This window comes from Tamandua tetradactyla, chromosome 25 (assembly GCF_023851605.1).
Source record: "Tamandua tetradactyla isolate mTamTet1 chromosome 25, mTamTet1.pri, whole genome shotgun sequence".
Lineage (NCBI taxonomy): Eukaryota > Metazoa > Chordata > Mammalia > Pilosa > Myrmecophagidae > Tamandua > Tamandua tetradactyla.
Window position 1 is genome coordinate 31,067,703 of NC_135351.1, and position 23,399 is coordinate 31,091,101.

Genomic DNA, 23,399 nt, shown 5'->3' on the forward strand with positions numbered 1-23,399 from the left:
GTTGATTTTATAGAATCAGGCCAGGGAGGAATATGAGTGGAACACAGGTAATCCGCTTACCCAAATCCTGATAATTCTTTGCTTTGTCATAACTGTCAATGGACAGGTGCTGCAACTTCAGGCTGTGAAGAATATTATTACAAGAAGTTTCAAACTTTAGGAATGAAGAAGGGTTGGGTCTCATTCCCAGGTCAGCCATAAAGACCTTTCAAAGTGCTAGATGAGAGTGGGAAGAGTTTAGAATGGATAGTGGAGGAAGGAGAGGATGAAAATCAGTTGTGTCCCTGAGACCAATTGCAACAACGGAGGCTGTAATTTCTCCCACTAACCATTCTCTTCTGGGTTTCCTCTCAGACATAGAAGTAGCTACTTGGAGTAATATCGGGTAGCTACTCTTCAAATGTGTGAAGAAAAATATCTGTGAGGGCCGTGGAATGAACTTTGCAGACCATGAAATTGTGCCTCTCAATGACACTCTCTGTGGGAGTGTCATTGACTGATAGCCCCAGTAGTTGTGTTCTGAAATCCATCACTGCATACATGCTGAGGCCATGCATCCCATGGGCTTCTCCCAGACAGTGACTGAGCACGGCAGAGATATAGAGGCAGGCCTATCCTTGGAAGCCATGGAACTATTTGGATAGACAACTTTGTCCAGGACTCCCCGTTGGCCTTGCCCAAACTTTTTAATGAACTGCACTGAAGTCTAAGGCATTTCCTACCCAGCCATCCTTCCTTCTCGCTCTCCGCCACCGTAACAGTATCTATTATGATCTGATGTCTCTCCTAGCTTCCAGCTCACTTCTTCCTCATTATCCCTCTTAGGAGTTTTCCCCAATCCTATATGTCTAATCACATCATGACATCTGCTTCTCAGTAGACCTGAACTAACACAGAAATTTAATGTCATTTTCATTCCTGATCTGTTCTATGTAATCTTTCATTTGTTTGTTTTTATTTTTTATAAAACAAACTTTCAATTTTAAAACAAAAACTGGGAACCTAGTGCAAATGGTTCCCATATGTCTTATAACAGTTTCCATTGTAACTTCTTATTTTAGTATGGTATATTTGCTAAAATTAATGAAACAATATTGATACTGTATTATTAACTAAACTCCATACTTTTACATATTGTCTTATATTGACTAATTTATTTATATAATTAAGCTGAATTAAAAGAATAAATGTATCCTCCGTTCTCTTCCACACTGTAAGTTCCATGAAGCCAGATAATACTTTTGTCATTTAACTACTTTATTCACTTGTCTTAAAAATACCTAAGTATTTTGTTCTCAATAATTTTTGAAATTTAATGGTTTACAAGAATGAATCAAGTATGCAAGTTCAAAGACATGGAACATTCTGAAAATGGTAGTGGTGATGCTGTTGATGTGATTGATGAGCATGACAATGAAAAGCCAGTTGATACAGGAGATTACATACTTATGTCTTTAGTTCAGATCTTTACTTGATGACTATATGCATGTCTTATTCTATTTTTTCTGCTTTTGATGGACTTCATTAGATCAAATTTTACTTAGCTTACATGGAAATAATATTTATGAGTTAGCATGCACATCTTATGTTCATTTTTCAATGTATTTAACAAATATTTATTGGGTTCTTGCAAAATTCCATAGACTATTCTGGAACTTGACATACATCAGTAAAGAAAATAGAGAAAAATCCCTGCCTTCAAGGAGCTTACATTCTAGCAGACGATACTTAAAGGAAGCATTAAATATGATAAATAAGTAACATATATGAAGAAGTAGAGCATGTTAAGAGGATTTGGGAACGCTGATGGGAAAGTTTCAATACGAAATGGCATGCCTAAGGTAAGCTTATATTCCCAAAGTGAGACTTTAGCCAAGATCTGAAAGAGTTTCCTGAGTTAGCCAAGGACATACCTTGGGGGAAGAACAAGTAGAATTTTGTCTAGCTTGTTGAGGAACAACAATATGACCAGAATGGCTGAAACAGAGTGAATGTAGGTTTTCCGGTTAAGATGGATCATGTTGTGCTGAAGTAACAAACTCAAAATTTTAGTAGCTTAGCATAAGAAAAATGTATTTCTCTCATGCTGGGTCCAGTGAGGGTTCTTATGGGGGCTCTGTTTATTGAAGTCACACAGGGACAAGATCCAGCAGAGATTTCATGTTGACTTGTGTTTTCATGATTACCAAGCAGTAGGAACTTGACCCCTGGGTCTTGAAGCTTCTGCCCGGAAGAGACAAATGATACCTCCATCCACATTTCATTGGTCAAAATAAGTCACACCTAAATTAAAGGGGACAGGCAAAGGCAGTCCTGATATGTACACAGAAGGGATGAGAAATCAAAATCTTTGGTGAACAGCACTTGCAATGGCTATCTTTCTTGTCACCAAATACTGGTTTATTTTCTTTTCTGTGCCCATGCAAAAATTTGCTTAGCTCCTCCAAGGAAAAAACATCCTAAACTCCTAATCATTTATGACATCCATCTAGGAACTCCATGTAATGTGCATTAGTTTTTTTTTTTATGAGAATCCTCTTTATTAGAGTCCTATGAATTAGAAGACAAATTTTCTATCCCCCATAAATGGCCTACTATTCATTGATGGGAATAGTCAAATGAAGAAAGTGTAGTAAGGAGGAAGGAGTGACCAGTTGTGTCAAATGCTTTTGGTAGATCAAGTAAGATAAGGATTAAAAATTGGCTATTCGTATTTAGCAAATTGTAGGTAATTTGTGACATTGATAAAGACAATTTCCATATAGTGTGAATCAAATGTCATAGCAGAGTACATTTAAAGAGAATGGAAGAAGTATAATTCATTTCAGAGAAACTTTTCTGTGAAGGGGAACAAATGGTTAGATGTGTATCTGATGGGGTAAATCGATTAAGAAAAGTTGTTCTAAAAGAAGGTGTCAAATTTTCTGGGAATGATCTAGTCAAAAGAGGGAAATTGGTGATGTACTAGAGAAAAGGGAGAATATCTGGAGTGATCCCATGAGAAAATCAGATTGAGTGGGATATAATGGATGAGTAGAGGGAGGAGATTTTCTTATGAGCTTGCGTGATTCACCTGTAATAACCAGGCAGGAAGAAAGAGTTTGTGTACGGTGTGCTGGTGGATGAGAGAGGTAGAAGCGGAGTTTGAAGTTCTCTTCTGACTGCCTCGACTTTCTCAGTGAAATTAGGCAGAAACTTCATCAGGTAAGAATGGGAGTAAGGCAGGAGGTTTTGGTGATTTGAGGAGAAAAGAACGGTGTGAAATATTAACCTGTGAAAGCGAGAAGGTGAAAGGACTAAGAAAGTATAATAAAATTGCCTGGCAATATTTAGGGTTTACTAGAAGTCTGTGGCTGTGGATTTGAAATAAAACTATCGAGGATGGTCATATGGTTTTCTTCAGATTTGTTAAGCAGCATTAGGAGGGAAATGCAGTTTGTAGACAGATTTAACTAAACTTGTGACATTGCAAATTTTAGCCAAAGTGGAAAGAGAAGAATTAGGAGGAGGCAAGTGACAGTGAAAAGTAGTAGATTCAATGGATTGGAGTGAGGGATAATTAAGGTCAAGTTTCAAGAGGAAGTCAGCCAGAAAAAATAAGAGATGCTTCTTGAGAGAGAGATATGCTTGAAATTGTGATTATGGAGAAGATTTAGTTGTCCAAGCCAAAAGCTCAAGAATCACCCATGGGTGCTTCCTTTTTCCCATTTTTTTGCATTAAATCAGTAATCTTATTAGTTTATCCTCCTTGCTGCCTCCATATGTCTTGAATTTGTTTTGAATATACTACAACAGTTTCTTAATTTCTCTCAACTTCTAGCCTTGTTTCCCCTCAAATGTACTCCACATTCCAGTGATAATGCATATACTAAAATGCAAGTCTGTTTATGACATGCTCTGGATTAAATCATGGCAGTACCTTCCCTGTGCCCCAAGCCCTCCATTGCATTTATGGTTAAGTTTAGACTATAAACATGGCTTTTAAATCCCTGCATGATCACTCCAGCCAGTGCAAACATTCCTTCACTTTTTGTTTAATATCATATTCTCTCAACTCTGATCTTTTGCTCATGTTTTCATCTGAAAAACATGGAATTTGCTTTTTTTGTAGTTTTGCCATATAAGTTAAAGATTCCCATTTAAATTTGAATTTGAGATAAATGACGAATACTTTCATAGTATGAGAATATCCCAAATATTGTGTGGGATATACTTATATTTAAAAAAATTGTTGCTCATTTATTATTCAAATTTAACTGGGAAGTCTAATTTTATATTTGCTAAATCTCACATCCTTATTTGTCCTCTTCAGATGGCCCATTTCTGTAAGCATTATAGGGAACAATTTAGGTATCTCTCCTCTCCTAACTCCTCAAGGTTAGGTTATGGTAGTCATAGAACCTTTCTATTATTCAATTCTTTATTGGTACCAACCTTAAAATTAATCAGAATTAAATGGTATGGTGTATGTATAGTATATACCACAATCCTTATACTAATATAAATGTGCTTATATAGCATCCTGTTATTCCCATATTCAAGAAAATATCCCAATATATCAATGATCCACATTGTTTTTCATTTTTCAACATAAGGGTCATTTTATACAATTTATGAATATAATGATGTTGATTTTATTTCCATTTTCTCCTTTAAAAATATTATAAAATATTTGACATATAAAAATGAGTAAGGAATAATGCAATGTACACTTACACACCGGTTCTCCAGAATAAGGAATAAAGTCTTAAAATACAGTAAACATTTCCTGTATATCAAACTCTCATCTCAAACCCCTCCCTCTGCCCATAGTTATACAATATCCTAACAGTGGGTTTATAATTTAAAATTGATTTCTTCATAATTTTTCTTTATATGTAACACACCCAAAGAAAAATTATACTGTTTTGCAAGTTTTAAAATTGAATGTAAACCTAAAATTGTGGAATGTAACCCATGTCAAACTCTGAAATATGTTCTACAACTAATTGTGGTGCTGTGCTTTGAAATTTATAGTTTTTTTGTATATATGTTATTTTTCAAGAAAAACGGTCTATTGTGATGATAAAAAAATATTTAAGCCTTCTAGCCTCCTATACTCTGGAGCAGCTAAAAGGAAAAATCTGAGAGGTTAGTATGGTAGCCCATCACAAACTCTAGGATCTGTCCTGTAACTACTTGTTGAAGAGTGCTTTGCAAACTATTGCTTTTTTATTTCTTTGCTTTGTATATATGTTATACTCTACAATAAAAAAGTTAAAAAAAATGGAATGTGTTTAATGTCATATTGTTAGCATTCTGCTGTTGCTTTTTTCACTCGAAATTGTATGAGTGAGATTCATCCATTTTGATTCATTTTTTTATTATTCCTTTGTATGAATGAGCCATGGTGTATTATTAATCAGCTCCCCAACTGATATTCATTTAGATAGTTTCAGTTTTATTCTACTATGATTAAAACTGTTGCCAATGTTCATGTATCTGTCTCTTGGAACATGTGTGAGAATTTTCCTATAGGTGTGAAATTTCTGGGACATAATGTAGGTGAATCATCAATTTTACTCTATTACCCTGTTTCCGCTGTTATTTTATTTATTCTTTTTATATACTATAAAATACATGTACAATGTATTGTAGTGGTCAATCATCTAAGAAATATTTAATTTGTGGTAAATAGAGATATATATAGAAGAAATAAGTTACAGACAGCCACCTTTTTATTGTCAGTGCCTATGCTTTTTTTTTTGCAAAATTTTCATTGTTAAAGAGGTAAATCTTCAAAATATATTTTGTTTACTGTCACTTATGGATTAATGCAATCAACAAATATTTATTAAGGACTATATACTAACACTGTGCTAGGTGTAAAGAATGCATCAGAGAACAAAAAATTTAATGAATAGTATAAACATCTCAGAGTGACAATTATGAGCCATTAACAAACACAAAAAGAATCAATAATCCAATTTATCTTTTTATCTTTCTGAGATAGGATGATAATTTTAACTTAATGTTGTAACTTCTTTCATACCTTCCTCTGGACTGTGAATCCTTAAGAGCAGACATGTAATATTTATTTATATATCAAGTATTCTTTACAGTGTCTGTAAATATGTTTTGATGAATAAAAGTTTATTGCATTCCCAGAGTAATACTACATTAGAAGTTTTTGTGGGAATTGTTGCTGAAGGGTAAGTGTAAAAAAAAAGAAGAAGAAGAAGAAGACAGGAAAGAAGGAAGGAAGGAAGAAGGAAGAAGAAAGGAAGGAAATGGAAAAGGGAAAATGGAAAGAAAGTCACTGACAGAATAGCCCTCACGGGTAGACCCATTAAATTTCTACTCAGCAAAACGCCTTTCAGAAGTAAGGTGATGATTATCCCAGTTACATTGGAAATATTTGGGATTTGATGGTGAGAATGATATTGTTGAGCAAATTCCTGCAGTTCCTGAGTGGCTCTGAAAGGCAATTGTAAAGCAAATAAAACACCACTATGACAAGAGCTTACTTCCTTTAGGTCTTCACTGTAATCATTCCTTAATTCACTGCTTCTCCTCCAAGACAGATAGCCCTAGAGATTGCTCCATTTTGTGAATTATAATGAAGTTCATTCAAAACTTTTTAATAGCTGCCTGCAGCATGGGGAGAACATGTTGATTAGTTCTACTCTTCCAAGAGCTGGATCCCTGTGGACATGAGAAAACAAGATCCTTGTTATCAGCGGCTCCACACTAATAATCATTATAATGAGATCTATAGGGTTTTGCTCTTTCAACTTTTATAAAGAACTACAAAAGGGGAAAATCATTCTCTCTTGCCCTAATTTTAAATATTACCCACAGACCTCATCATTCTGAACCCCTTAAGATTTTCCAGTCATCCAAAGGGAATCACCTAAACGTAGCAATGTTTTAATTTTACCAGAAAGCAGAGAAGGCCTAAGAAAAACTGCTTTAATCAATAGATCCAAACATTTTTCATTCTTCAGTATTCTCAGTGTGTAATTCCATCTTTCCTTTCTTATCCCTTTCATAATATAACTATCAGGGAAAATAAGTTAATCATTCAATGAATTAAAAAGCAAGACTATATTTTCTATTCACTTAAAAGAAAATGTAGGAAAAAACCCAAATGACTCAAAATCTTGAATTTTCTTAGATTTATTAATTTTATGCTCAAATAAAGAGTTGCAAAATATTTAAAGGTAGAAAACAATGTACTTTATATCTGCTCTTCCATATGTATTCACAGCATTATCTTGAAAAATGGCAAGAAGAAAGACAAGTTAAATTGTTAATAAACTAATAGCATGTTAACAAATACATTTGGTAGTGCTGAGTTTACAGGTTACATTGGAGCCCCGCAAATCAAGGTGAGTTTAATTTACAGGAACATGCAAATATCTAGAGGAAACAATGTTAGATTTTCTCACAAGAATTGTGACCTGGTCTCAAGTCTACAAATAGATTTTCTGCTTTGACTTTGAAAATAATTATTAAAGCTACTAAATGTCAATCTGTGAAAGAGGCAAAACTATTTGTTTCTTACTAAATTCCTGGGGGTCGTGAGGAAATAATGAAATGATTAAATAAATTATGTAGTTGTATTAATATGGGATCAGAAAACTGTGCAGCTGGAGAGCTCTTAAAGTGATTCTGCGTGACAATCAAAGAGAGAATCCAGGGTTTTGTAACATGTATGTTGTTCTGGTTTGTTAACTACTGGAATGTGACATACCAGAAACAGACAGCTTTTAAAAGGGGGGATTCATTTACTTGCAGTTTTACAGTTCTAAGACCATGAAAATGTCCCAATTAAAGCAAGTCTATAAATATGTCCAAATTAAGGTACCAACAAGAGGCTACCTTCACGCAAGAAAGGCCAATGAAGGTCAGGGTTTCTGTTTCAAAGGGAAAGGCAGGGGTGACCATGGAAACATCTCTAGCTTTCTCTCCAGGCTTCTTGTTTCATGAAGCTCCACCAGGGGCATTTTTCTTCTTCATTTTCAATGGTCTCTGGCTGCATGGATTCTTGTGGTTCTTGTGGCTCTCAAGCTTTTTTCCAAAAATGTTTCTTCTTTTAAAGGATTCCAGTATATTGATGAAGACCCACCTGGAATGGATGGAGTTACATCTCTCTCTAATCAAAGGTTAATATCCACAATGGGGTGTGCCACATCTCCATGGAGATAATCTAATCAAGTTTCCAACCTACAGTGCTGAATGGGGATTAAAAGAAATGGCTGCCTCCACAACAAGGATCAGGATTAAAACATGGCTTTTCTAGGGTACATAATCCTTTCAAACCAATACATTCTGCCCTCTGGACCTTAAAAAATTACCTGTTTTCCCCATATACAAAATAAATTCACTCCAACACAATATCATAAAAACCTTAAACTATTTCAGTAACAATGCAAATACAATACAAAGTCTCATCAAAGCCTCTTTGAGGTATGGTCTGTTCTAAGGCAGAGTTCTCCTCAGGCTCTGGACCCGTAGAACTCAAAAGTCATTTGCTGCCAACATTCAAATGAGGGACAGTCATAGTATAAATACCCCCTTTTCCAAAGGGAGAAATTGGAAGGAACACAGGGTCACCACACCAAAGCAGTCTTGAAAACCTGCAGGGCAAAGCACTTAAGATTTCCAAGTCTGAGAGTCATTTGTCGTTGTAGTTTTAGAAAGCAGCAGTCACACCCTTTGCAAAGGCCTATGTTGAGGCCCACCTCTCTCTGAATGCAAACTTGGGGGACATTGAGGAGAGCACCTTTTTATCAGCTCCACTTTCTCCAGGTATTGGGGCCACACCCAGGCTCGCACCATCTCCAGGGCACATGCTCAAGCTCTTCATGTGCTCCATCCTCTCCAAGGCCTGAGATGGCACAACTCTTCTACTGCAATGAGGTGAAAGGCCCGTCCTCTGACTTCTAGGCAAATTCACCCTCTCCAAGTACTTTGGTGGGTCCACTCTCCTAGCCCAAGGTTTCCTGACTTCAGACCTTAGCCTCTGTGGTTCTTCCTCTGAAGACATCCTACTTTCACTTTGTCCATACTGGCAATGGTCCCATTTAAACAGATCCCACAGCACTGTGGTTGGCTTTCTATGTAGTAAACAATGATTGTGCCCATCAGACAGGAGTTTCCACAAATTCCTCCTGGAATACTCTATCTCCAATCCTGGCTTTTCTGCAATGGCTGACTGGTTCTACATTTGGCCAAATCCTCATGTGGGGCACCATCCTCTGTGGTCTCCCTTTCTGGAAGCCCAGAATTTTCCAAACCTTCAGCTTCTGGTTTCTTTGTACCAAAGAGTTCAGTTCTTAGCTTATCTCTTTCCTGTCACATTTCACTTAAGCTGCAAGGAGAAACCAGGCTGTACTTTCCAAATTTAATTTGGAAATCTGCTAAATATCCAAGACTATAACTTTTAGAATTTGCCTTCCAGCCCAAGCCACTAGTCAATTTCGCCAGATAACCTGCCATTTTAAAACAAGGATTGCTTTTTTTCCTGTTTGCAGTAACCCAGCCCTCATTTCTGTCAAGAGCCTCATCTGAGGTATCTTTAGAGTCCATATTTCTATCAACAACCTCTTCAAAGCATTCTAGGCCTTCTCTACCCAGCTCTTCACTATTCTTTCAAAATCCTCCTCTGATCCATTTAAAAAGCCATTCTAACATGTTTGGTATTCACAAACTGCAGCAGACCCCACTTCTCTGGAACCAAAATCTCTTCCAGTTTGCTAGCTGCCAGAATGTGAAATACCAGAACAGCTATTAAACCATCAATATACCAGAAACAGAACAGCTATTAAAAGGGGGAATTTATTAACTTGCAAGTTTATAGTTCTAAGGCCATGAAAATGTCCCAATTAAAGCTTGTCTATAAAAATATCCAAATTAATGCACAAAGAAGAGGTTACCTTCACTCAAGAAAGGCTGATGAAGTACAGTTTCTCAACTGGAAAGGTACATGGCAAACATGGCATGTCTGCTGGCTTTCTCTCCAGGTTTCCTGTTTCATGAAGTTCCTCCAGGGGCATTTTCCTTCTTCATCTCCATAGGTCTCTGCCTGCATGGGTTCTCATGGTTCTCAAGCTTTTTTCCCCAAAAAATATTTCCTCTTTTAAAGAATTCTAGTAAACTGATCAAGACCCACCTGAAATGAGTGGAGGAACATATCTCTCTAATCAGAGGTTAATGCCCACAATTGGGCCTGTCACTTATCTGTGGAGATATCTAATTAAGTTTCCAACCTATAGTACTGAATAGGGATTAAAAGAAATGGCTGCCTCCACAATATGGATCAGGATTGAAGTGTGGCTTTTCTAGGGCACATAATCCTTTCAAACTGGCACATATATAATTAATTATGATAATTTTTATGCCCTAAGAATGAATTGCAAAGATGTGTTCTTTGTTAAGATTGTTCCAGGGCCAGGTAAACCTAAATATTAAAATCAAGCTACATAATTTTTATTTATTTCTGAAACTTTATTTAACTCTTTTGAATGTTAAAGTAACATATAATTATGGTTACATGTTATGTTTTTATGTGGTTATATGTTAATATTTTTTAAAATTTTGGAAGAATAAAAAGTAAAAATTGAAAGTGCCCTTCCTTTAAATGTCAGTGATTTTTACATATTTATACAAATCACAATGTATATATATATATATATATATATATATATACTTCAGAAATGGGAATGTACTATAGCTGGAATTTTGAACATCTTTTTTCAAAAGTTTAATAATATATTTTGGTTTTGCTTCCATATTAACACATATACCACATTCTTTTTTGTGATTTCATGTTATTCATTTTATAAGTAAATAATTATTTAGCCAATGAACATTTATGTTGCTTCCATTTTATTCACATTGTAACTGTGCTATCATGTATTTTCATGTACTTATGCAAATATTCAGAATGACAAATCCCTAGATATGAAATTGATGGTCAAAGACTTGTGCCTTTACCAAATTTCCAAAAGTTTAAGGCATTCACTTTACTACACACAATGTATAAGAGTGCCTATTCCCTTATATCCTTACAGACTTTGCATATTATCAAACTTTAAAATATTTTTCATTGTGATAGGAAAAATATATCTCACTGTTATTAAACTTTGTATTTATTTAATTTTTGAGGTTGAAAAATTTTAAGTACTTTAAGCCATATGTATTATTGTTTCAGTAAATTTATTTTGTAATCCTTTGTTTATTTGAATTGTCCAGGGAAGTGCAATCTTTATTGTAGCAGCCTGATACCCAAGCTCCCTCCTAAAAGCTCTTAATAGACTTGCTTTAGCCAAGGACAAAGGTCAAGAAAATAAAGAATCTCTCCAGAGGGAGAAGACTATAACTAAACAGCACTGATTGTATTTTAGTCTTAAACACTAACCTTAATAAAACATCAGATCTTAGGCCCCTTTAATGATTTTACTAGAGACCCAATGTCCTCACAGTATATGGAATGTTTTTGTTCTGAAATCATATTTTACTCTTTGTACTCCCCCATCCCTTGTGGAGCACTAAATGTCTGGATGGCTGCCACGAGAGAACTTCTTCTGTCCACAACTCCCAATAAACCCATGCTCACTTCAGTGCCTTGTTTATTTTTTGCTCTTGCAGCCATACCCTCCTATGTTCTGCATGAGCTCCCCCTGGGTCTAAACAATTGGTGAGCCATCCTAGAGACTAAGACATCACCAGCAGCAGTAGGAATGGGTCTGGGGAAGGGAGGATTTGTGAGGGAAATCCCAAGTTGGCCCATATTGTCCATTTGGTGAGGGGTGGCCCTCTCCTGGATGAATGGGGACCATTACGAGAATGTGGGGATGCCTTGAAAACTTCTGAAGAATTGGTGTTTTGTAACAGATAGCAGGAAAACTGAATCTTATCAGAAAAAAAAAAAGCCAAGTAATAGAGGCCATTGCATGGTTCCTTTTAGGAACCTTACTTATAACCACAGAGGCAGGACAGGTGACAAAAGTAACAACCTGTCACCTAGAAGAAGAATTAAAATTAAAGAGGGCTCATTCAAGTGGATGAAAGATGCCGTAACTGAGCACTTGCTCAGATAATCAGTTAGAAACGTTAGCCTGTAGATATGCTCAAGCCCATGGCAGGAAACTAATCCAAGTTCACATTCAGAGAATACTAGCTAATCCAGGGTGACACCCAAAAGCTTGGAATCTATAGATTCTTCATGTTATGTGAAGAGGAGGAAAAGGGAGAGGTTTGGGGACCAGAGGAAGAGGAGAATGCTGGCAAGTATGTCCAGTGCTACAGTAAAAAGTAAAAACTGCACAGGAGTGAACTGCCAGAATGGACCCTCAGAATTCACAACCTCTTGCACAGAAACTCCATGTTACCATGATAGATTATATCACAGCAGAATTAGGTGAACTGGCTAGTATAATAGGCAGAAAGCCACGGAATCATTACCTGATCGCCTTTTACGATTATGGGACACAGAAACTGAGGGTGTAAAATTAATTGGGATGGAAATGAGTGAGTTAGCTTCTATTGCACCACACCCATCCCTATGCTAGCACCTGTTTGCTGCCCTAAATCAAGTAGAAACTGTACCTTTATTAGGCTAATAGCTGTCTGCAAGGTAACCTGGTCCAGCGGGGGAGATATTCCATATACCACTTCCCATTGGTAATCTATGGAAGAACTGTTTTGTGGGGTCTTGGGATGAAACACAACATATTCTGAAAAATTTGCAGGCACCTAGAGGTGACTTGGCAATTTTCCTTCCCCTCCCCTATGGGAGGGGTCAAGTCTCCCAGATAGAAACAATAACCAGGAACCTGGGTTTCAGAGACACATGTAGAATTAACTATTTACAGGTCCCCTACTAACAGAGAGTGTTGGCAGTACTGGACACAGAGTCTGAATCTGCTCTAATTTATGGAAATGTAGTCCAATTTAATGCATGGCTATGGGGGAAAGCAATCAGAGCCAAATGGCATAATTTAATCTTGAAAATTGGGAGATTGCCCCACCCCCTGGGAATACATTGTATATATATCTCCTATACATGAATGTATATTAGAAATTGATCTGCTCTTAAATTCCACATTACAAACTATCATAGGAAAATTTCACCTCTGGGGTAGAGTAATGAAAGTGGTTTTAAAGAAGCAGGTAGAATGGTCCCCTGTCAGAGTACCAAAACCTGGGAGGACTGTAACCACGAAATAATATAAGCTTCCAGGGGGAACATCAAGAGATTTCTGCAACCATTAAGGTACTAGAAAGAATGGGGATATTAATACCAACTTATGACCCCTGTAATTGCCTAGTGTAGCCAGTAAAGAAACCTGACGGAATCTGGCACATGACTATGGATTATCACAAATCAAAGTGATGCCACCTTTATATGCAGAAGCTTCTTTACTAAATGAAATGAGCACTCAATTATGTCATTATCACTTTGTTTTTGATTTAGCTAATGCTTTCTTCAGTATTCCCTTAGATAAATCAACCTTTCACCTTCACCTGGGAAGGGCTTTCACTTTCAAGGCTATTTGCATAGCCTGGCCATTTGCAACAAACTAAGGAAGAAATTTGGCTAATTGGGAGAAGACTAAATCTGGGCCTTTATTTCATTCGTTGATGATATTATGTTAACTGTCAATTCTCTTTCAGAACTAAAATAGATGTCAGAAACATTAATAGCCCATCTTGAGAGCCAGAGACGGGCAATCAGTTGCAACAGCTGTAAGGCTCTGGTTGCTCTGTCAAATTCTTAGTGGTGTATGGCTGGGTAAGACAAAAATAATTCCTTCTTCAGCAATTGGTAAGATACAATGTTTTCCTATACCACCTACACCAAAGAAATTAATGGCCTTTCTAGGACTACTGGGATAATGGAGACCTTCCATTCTCCATTTAGCTCAAATATTAAAGCCATTGAATATGCTACTTAGAAAAGGTCATACTTAGGAATGGAATGACCCTCAGCATGCTGCTTTTGAAAAAGCTAAAAGGGCAATAGCACAGGCACAATCGCTGAAGGGTCTAGATCCTGACTAACCCTGTGAATTGGATGTGGCTAGCACCAACATTGGCTCTCAGCAGAGTTTGTGACAGAGGCAACCTTCTTAGCGAGTATTCCTAGGGTTCTGGTCACTAGTATGGAAAGGGGAAGAATTAAGATATAACCCCTTAGAAAAGCAACTGTGTGCTACATATAATGCTCTACTACAAGCAGAAAATCTGATGTAGAAATGTCCTGTCACCTGGAGGTCTGCCCCCTTATACAGGGGTAGATTGTGGACATGACCAATAAACCGCACTCTGGCAGTGCACAATTAAGTACCTTAACAAAGTTGAAAGCTTGTTGCAATGCAGTGTTTTCAATACCATCTTCTCAGTGCTGATATGCACAACATTTTAGAACTGGTGTCTCATGTAGAAGATTCAACAGCTAAAATTGCTGCATCTGAATTGCCGTTGAAATATCCGCTATAGAGGGAACAGGAACAATTCCAGAATCTGCTTGGTATGCTGATGGATCCATTAATGGGTAGCTTCCTACATAGACAGCTGTGGTGGTACAACCCAGTACTGACACCATATGTTATGCAAAGCAGTCATAGGTTGAATTATGGATGGTAATAGTACATGAATCAGGAGATGTGCTAACTGTCTATATCAGCAACTGGGCTGTTTTCAAAGGCCTCATGACCTGGAAACAAGAACAATGGACAGTTATAGGAAGACATCTGGGATGCTTGCCAGTGATGAAAGGTAACTGTTTATCAAGTCCTCACCCACACTCCCAACATGCTACCTGGGAACGTTGAGGCAGATGTCCTCAATTGAGTCTAGAGCCACACTCCTTAAACCTGAGAAGCTGCCAAGTGGCTTCATTGAAAGAGCAGAAACTGAGCGTATCAAACTTTATAGTGTTTAGTTCCAGCTTGGGAAAATACCAACACTTACAGCTATCACAGGGGCATGCCCATCATGCTCCCTGTGATGACCATGCCAATTGCCCCACCAGATGGGACACATCACAACCTCCAGTGACCAAGTGGTAAGTGGATTACATCAGCCCCCTTCTGTTCTCAGAAGAGGCAAGGCATGCATTCACTGTGGTAGATACCACCACAGGACTTCTTTCCTACCAGTAAAGCTAATCAGTGAATCACCATATACTGCCTAGAAAAGCTAAGTGCTCTTTACAGAATACCTACACAAATAGACAGTGATTGGGGAATGCTTTTCACCAGACAAATGACCCAAGAATGGGGTATGGACTACGATGTAATGTGAATTTTTCATCTACACTATAACCTCACAGGTGCAGGTGTTTTAGAAAGAATGAATAGACTCTAAAAGGAACAGTTGAAAGATGATAAGAAATCCCAAAAAACAATGGACTAAAAGGCTTTATTAGGTCCTAACCCACCTAAACTCTATACCATTAGCTGCAGTGCAGCCCCAGATCCTATTGAAATGCTAACGAAAAGACCCATGCAGTCACTGAGAATACAAATTAAAGGGTCAGCTGCTTTACAGCCTAGAAGGGGAAATGAAATAGCTTATTTTTGCCTTATTTTCCCCCTGTTTTACCATACAAACAGGGGAAAATGAGATCCTTTAGTCTTGGTGCTACTGTGTGCAACCATGCTAGATGGGAATATTAAGCCCATGGGAAATAGGAGAGTCACTACAAATATTGTAATCTGACAACAATTTGTACAAAAGATGCTTGTTAACATTTTAGTCATCAATCCGGTGCCACGTAGTCTCCCAGGAACCTTATGAATAACTATACGCATCCTTCTTATGCCTAGACTAGTAATTGATATCATTGTGGAGGACTCTCAAAGATTTATAGGGGGAGGATATCTGATATTTAAAACCTCCCCACAATGTCCCTCTGCCTGGTATCTTACTATCTACCAATGGAACTCCTGTATGTATATTACTAGATCAACAAGATTTACCCCTTATTGTTCTCCATAAACATCTTTCTTTTTGCCCATGGCGCCCTACAAACACCTTTTTACAACTGACTTCAGCTGTAATCCACGCCCACAATCAAACCCAATGTTGGGTTTGCACAGACTTGCCATCTTTCGGTGCTACTGGCCTTCCTTGGACTGTAGCTCCTGCTAACTGAACTATGTGGAATTCCCTTTGACATGAAAGAATTTGACACACTGACAAATCTGGAGTGAGACTTTCTCTTTTAAGACTGAAATCCAATTACCACCTTATAATGAGACTTGGGCTTTTATTTTTTCCCTTGTGAGGGAACAAGTAAGTAAGCCTCAGTCTGTATTGGGGTATGCTGTACGTGATGGAATAGGATGGCTACCAGTGGAAGCAGTAACCTAAGACCATATTGGCCCTATCTGCATGGAACATCTTAATGGGAACAGAAATATGAGGTGGTTACCCCCAAAACTGCATAATTTTATCTTTAAGCTACAAAATGATAGCTTTTCCCAACAGCAAAGAGCCTACAACAGACACAGAACATATGCCTCCTCTGTTGGATGGTGCGGTAGTTAGATTCAGTTGTTAACTTGGCCAGGTGAAAGTACCTAGTTCTGTTGCGGTGGACATGAGCCAATGATAAGTGAACCTCATCTGTTGCTCATTACATCTGGAGTCGGCTAGGAGGCGTGCCTGCTGTAATGAATGATTTTGATTTAATTGGCTGGTGCTTAAATGAAAGAGCTCAATGTAGCACAGCCCAAACAGCTCAGCATACCTCATCTCGGCACTCGCAGCTCAGTCCAGGCCTTTGGAGATGCAGAAAGGAATCACCCTGGGGAAATATGTTGGAATCCAGAGGCCTGGAGGGAAGGCCAATAGAGATCGCCTTGTGCCTTCCCACGTAAGAAAGAACCTCAGTTGAAAGTTAGCTGCCTTTCCTCTGAAAAATTAAATGTCAACTGAATAAATTCCCTTTTATTGAAAGCCAATCCGTCTCTGGTGTGTTGCATTCCAGCAACTAGAACTAGCAAACTAGAACAGATGGCTATGGATCTGAGAGCAATATGGATAGCCCTATTACCTTACGATTGGACAGGACACAGTACATGGGGGCAGAAGTATGTCCCTGCCCACGTTGTATGATTCTTTACCACATACTCCTAGCAACTGGGAAATGGTTAAATCTAGATATTGAGTGAAATGAACCCCGTGGTGGTTTTATCCTTTAGCTATTCTTGTCCCAGGGAGAGCTGTCATGTACTGAAAAGCATCTGACAGCCTTAGCCAACCACACAGCTCAGGTGCTTAATAAATTTAAATTAGTAATATCATTGTTAAATGATGAGACCACCCAATTATGGAAAGTAGTCTTACAAAATAGAATGACTTCAGACATTTTAACTGTGGCGCAAGGCAGAAACTGTGCCCTTATAAACATACAATGTCATGTATATATATTCCTAATCATTCACACATTTCACAAGCTGTAAATCATATGTAAGAGCACACACACAGTATAGATCACATTATCTACGGACCCCCTTTCTACTTAGTTTAATTCTCGTACTCAGCCTTGGTGGCATTTTTAATAGGATTATCTGCCTTATATGTTTGATTATTATTTTTCTGTTGTCTTTTATATTGTTGTGGGTGATGTATGGATGCAGTGTCTGTCCTACGGTCAACGCAGTCTGTGATGGGGTAGGGTTGGGGAGTGGAATGTGGTGGCCCAATGCCTGGGCCCTCTCCTAAAAGCAGCCCATAACAGACCTGCTTCAGACAAAGCTAATGGTCAAGAAACTAAACATCCCCAGAGGGGTAGCATGTAACTATGGATGTAAAAACAGCACTGATTGTATCTTAGTCTTAAACTCTAACCTTACTAAACATCAGATCTTGGGCCCCTTTAATGATTATACTAGAGATCTGGAGCCCTTATGCTATATGGAATGTCTTCTCTGAAATCATATATTGCCTTTTATATTTCTGTTCTCTTCATGGGGTGCTAATGATGGCTGCCACTGGAAAAATTCTCCTGTTTGTAAGTCCCAAAAAACCCATGTCTGCTTCTGTGCCTGGTGTGTTTTTCAGTCTAGCTGCTGCACCCTCCTGTGCTCTGCCTATGCTTACTCTGGGCTTGAACAGTATTTGCTTTAAAAATCTTATTTGTTGGAAAAGCTCTTTAATCACTAAAAATATTTGCTCTGTGTTCCACATTTCACACACACACACACACATACTCATCCACATACACATCCTGCTTCTAAAATTTCATGCTTCAGTCATGAGTTTCAAATGTATCAAGTTAGAGAAAACATGTTGTAAGCTACAGTGTCTCACATCAGTGATTGATATTTATTCTTAGACTATGCACTACTCTTAGAGGATTCTCCCTAGGCCTTAATTTCACCAGTTCGCAGAGATGATCTTATAATTTTAGAGGTAGTTTGGGGTCAATTTTATCTTCTCCAAAAGACAATCAGTGTGCTTCAATTTTTGTTTGAATACAATTTTAAAGAACTTCAGCCAATCAAATTCCATGTATTTACTTGATATTTACTACATTCTAGTAATTTTATTCACCAAAACTGAAAATAAATGTTATGAATCAAGTGACAAAGATAAAAAACATACTCTTTTGTGTTATTTAGAAGAGTCATTAAAATAGATAAAATTAGACTAAAATTCTTTCCTCATAAAGCTGACTAAATTTAATTTAATTCAAGGTTAAAAGGGCATTGAAAACCTGTTCAGATTTGTATTATGTTGCCAAACTTGACCTTGTTTGTTCCACCAAACACCAGGAATATTTTACCATAGGATTAGAAAGTTCATCTTGAGGATAAAAACAGTAGTGGCTCCAGACAGAAACCAAGAAAAGAACCCAAGAATTCTAATTACTAAGCATCTGAAGTTATTTCATGATTTCCCCTAAGTGTACAATCCTCTATTCTCTGATGTAGCCCTAGTTAATTACCCAAAGGAGCTGCAGTGCTGTAACTTCAACAAAAACATGTTATGCAACTTCTAAGCACTATCTTTGATGCTAAGAAATTAGACCTCTGGTTTTTACATCTAGGTCTACAAGAGCGTCCATATCTGCATTGGTGTCTTCTGGGGTTAGGAGGAAGTCCTTGCTTTGGGGCTTTGGTTGCCAGTCTTCTGAAAGCCTCTTGAACGCTGGTTATTTGGCCCAAATGGCAGGTAGACAGAGATAGTGTGGTAATGTTATTTTCTATCGCAATTGCCTCCTGTCTCCATTTAAATACCCTATGGCATTGTGCAATTTTGCACTTTCTCTAAGGTATTGCTATACTATTATTCTATTATCTTGATCAAATGATAAGAAAAAGGAATCACTTAGTTTTTATAACTCTTTTATCTTCAAGAAGAAACTAGAATCATTCATGGAAGAGAGTTTGGAGCTTGATTACCAGACATTTTCTTGACAAGTTGAGATTTTTGTAATGAATTTTTATTTCTAGTGCTTTAACCTCTTATTACCTTATTGTTACTTTCTACCTAGAATAACTGTACAATCTCCCACAAAATCTGAGCTACAAGTCCAAACCACAGGGAAAAAATCAGTATGTGTTCTCCCTATGCCCTTTGTGAAAGCTGAAAACAGATAAACAGAAATGACTAGAGACAATAGAGGAATTTTTCTTTCTTTTACTTTGATATACAGTATTTGACTGTGGAAAATGAATTTACAACAAGAATTTCAAATTCAAGAAATTCTCAGCACAGGTAAAAAACATGTTCTATTTGAAAACCATAATAGCTATGACAATTTAAATTCCATTTTGCCTTATTTTGCTCTTAGCTTATTAATCAAAGATACTATTAGAAGTGGCTCCAAATTCTCTCTCAAAGAAGTCTAGGTATTTTGTAATATCCATTTAACAGTTAGTCTTGTTATCTATTGCTAAATTACCAAAGAATCAACATGACCAAGGGTGTGACTGCTTGATCTTCTGCTGTTTTTATGTCTCCCTTTCTTTGTTATTTCATTATTATACTGGTATCTTTTATTCTAATTATGAATATAATTATATGCATTCAGCCGTATTAGGGCTGATCTTTGCTATTTTCTTTTTAAAAATACTCTATACTCAGCACATTCGTCTCCCCTTTCTCTCTGTTCATGCACTGTTCTTCTGCAAACTAATCACATTGTTTTGATGTTTCTAAAAGACAAACAGAGCATAAAATATATCCAGTGTGGCCGTTTTATTACCAAACCATAAATCTTCCTTATCCCTAGCAATGTAGGCTGATGAATTCTATTATTTACAAAGAAATGAATGGTAGAGATCTGAGTTGACAGCAATTCATGGAAAAAAGAACTGAGGTACGTAGTTGACGCAATTATAAAAAGAGATATTGGTACTATGAAGTAGATGCATAATTATGCCACGTTCATAAGAATATAATAGCGCAGCTCATGATAAATTGTAGTTTCCCCCATATATTGCGTTTTTCAAATCCTGTCTTGTGCACTGAGCTCAGTGCCAGTTGTCACATTTTCAGAAAGTCATTGTTAACGTTAAGGATCCGTGGGAGATAGCTATGAGTGATAAACACCTGATTACCTTGTTACAAGAAGACAAATTAAAATAAATTAAATGTCTTGGCTTAAGGAAAAGTGAATTGAGATATGGTAATTGTTTTAAAATATTTTATGTTTATCATATGAAGAGGGAATGGATGTGATGTGTATTCAATAATGTTAAAGTACCTATGAATTGTAGGGAGAAAACTTTTACTGAATAAAAATATGAACATTATAATTCAGAATTTTCCAACAATAATATAGTTGCTATTAAGTAGCATTGGGATGCTTGAGCAAATGATGAGCAATTTATGTAGCTGGGACAGAAGATATCCTGGTAATGGATGGGTTGTTGGAGTTGATTGCTTGAATTCTTCCTAAAAATCTTGATTTTTCAATGGTTTTCAAAAAATGTAGAATAAGTAATCTTTTTGTTCTTTGCAGATATACAGATGATATGAAAGGAAGGCAATGGAAAAATCCAATGGAAGTTCAGAGTATGGTTTTATCTTGGTGGGTTTCTCTGATCGTCCCAAGCTGGAGATGGTCCTCTTCATAGTAAATTTTACTCTGTATTTGGTGGCTGTGTTGGGAAATTCAACGATAATCCTTGTATGTATATTAGATCCTCGACTTCATACCCCAATGTACTTCTTTTTAGCAAATCTTTCCTTTCTGGATCTCTGCTTCAGTACTAGTTGTATCCCACAGATGCTGGTAAACGTCTGGGGCCCTAATAAGAATATCAGCTATGCTGGTTGTGTTGTCCAACTTTTCTCTTTCCTTTCTGTTGGGGGAATTGAGTGCATCTTTTGGCTATCATGGTATATGACCGCTATGCTGCAGTCTGTAAACCCTTGCACTATATGGTCATAATGCATCCCCAGCTGTGTTTACGACTGGTGGCTGTGGCCTGGGGGAGTGGACTGGTTAATGCCATCGTCATGACCCCATTAACAATGACTCTTCCTAGATGTGGCCAGCGCCAGATTAACCATTCCCTCTGTGAAATGCCAGCACTGATCAAGATGGCTTGTGTGGATGCTCGAGCAGTGGAAATGCTGGCCTTTACCTTTGCCATTCTCATTGTCCTACTGCCCCTAACTCTTATTCTTGTCTCCTATGGCTACATAGCCACAGCAGTGCTAAGGATCAGGTTAGATGCCGGGAGACAGAAAGCCTTCAATACTTGTAGCTCCCACCTCACAGTAGTGTCCTTGTTCTATGGGAGCAGCATCTACATGTAGATGCAGCCAGGAAACAGCTCTTCCCAAGACCAAGGCAAGTTTCTCACTCTCTTCTACAACTTGGTGACTCCCATGTTAGATCCCCTCATCTACACCTTAAGGAATAAAGAGATGAAAGGGGCATTGAGGAAGGTTTTGGGGCGGCAACAATAAACAGGAGAGTTGTGACAAGTTATGAAGGGCCTTGGTAACATACACTGTTTTAAAACCTTATCATTTTTTTGCGCTTATAATAAATCCAGCCAATGTATCAAACATTCTTAGGTTTTTTTTTAAAAAATATGGACAAATACACTGAAATATATTTACATAGAATAATTACATTCAGAGTCAACAGGAATCAACCATAATTCTATATAATGTGGATGAATCTTAACAGAATATTTAGTAAAAAGAATTAAGTCCCAGAAGGAGGGTAAAATAATTACTGTCTCATGTGTTAAAGATCAATGTGGGAGTGAGGAAGAAGTAATAATCAGTTAAAAAAAGTTATAAAAGCACAAATTTATGTGAAGTAAAGGACTGTTGAAAGTGCAAATGAAGGCAAAACTAGCTTCTTCCACTGTGAGGTAGTCAAATTCAACTTCTATCTAGCAGAACAGAATTTGCATGTTATAGATAGGAATTCCTTTGCATTGCTATCAGTTATGTATTATTTAAAAACTTGTAAAATATGTGTCACAGAATGAGAATCAGATAACCTAGAGGGGTATCCTCTAAAGTATTGACAATGAATCAACTCTTACTGAAGCACAAATTTTCCCTACAAATTAAACCATATGTCTTATTTGTATTAAAACTAAGCACATAGTCTCAAGCCTCTTTATAAAGGGATTTTCTTTAATAATTGATTTATTTGTAGTTGTAAAATATACATAACATAATATCATTATAACCATACTAAGTGGGCATTTTTTTTTGTATTATGTACATTGGCAAAACTGTGTAACTTCACCGTTATTTCCAGACTATTTTCATAATCTCAAGCCAAGCTCATACTTATTTAGCAGCAACTTTCCATTTGTCACTCCCCACACCCTTGGTAACCGCTATTCTGCTTTCTGTTACTATGAATTTGCTTATTCAAAATTTCATAAAAGAGAAATCATATAATATTTGTCCTTTTATGTCTGCTATTTCACTCAACATTATGTTTTCAAGGTGCATCCATGTTGTAACATGTACCAGCACTTCATTTCTTTTCACAGCTGAATAATACTCCATTGTGTGGATATACCACATTTTGTTTATTCATTTTTCGATAAACACTTGGGTTGTTTCCACTTGTGGCTATTGTGAATAATGCTGTGATGAATATGGTGTACAAGTATCTGTCTGAGTTCATACTTTCAATTCTTTTAGGTACACAACTAGAAGTAAGATTGCCAGGTTATACGATAATTCTATGTTTTGCTTTCTGAGGAACTGCCAAACTGTTTTCCATAGTGCTACACTATTTTACATTTTCACTGACACTATAAGAATGTTCATATATCTCCACATCCTTGTCAGCACTTATTATGTTCTGTTTTTTTTAAATGTAATAATAGCCATTCTAGTGAGTGTGAAGTGGTATCTCATTGTAGTTTTGATTTGCATTTCTTCAGTGGCTAATGATGTTATTCACC

General features: G+C 37.1%; 1 pseudogene across 1 annotated transcript in view; it reads left to right on the plus strand.

Annotated features, from left to right (window-relative positions):
- The window catches only part of LOC143669279 (putative olfactory receptor 2W6), a 59,046-nt pseudogene extending 37,037 nt beyond the window's left edge, over nucleotides 1-22,009 (plus strand). Inside the window, exon 2 of the transcript XR_013168812.1 lies at nucleotides 20,969-22,009. The product of XR_013168812.1 is annotated as a putative olfactory receptor 2W6 (transcript). The remainder of the gene's footprint in view (nucleotides 1-20,968) is intronic.
- Nucleotides 22,010-23,399: the final 1,390 nt, after the last annotated feature.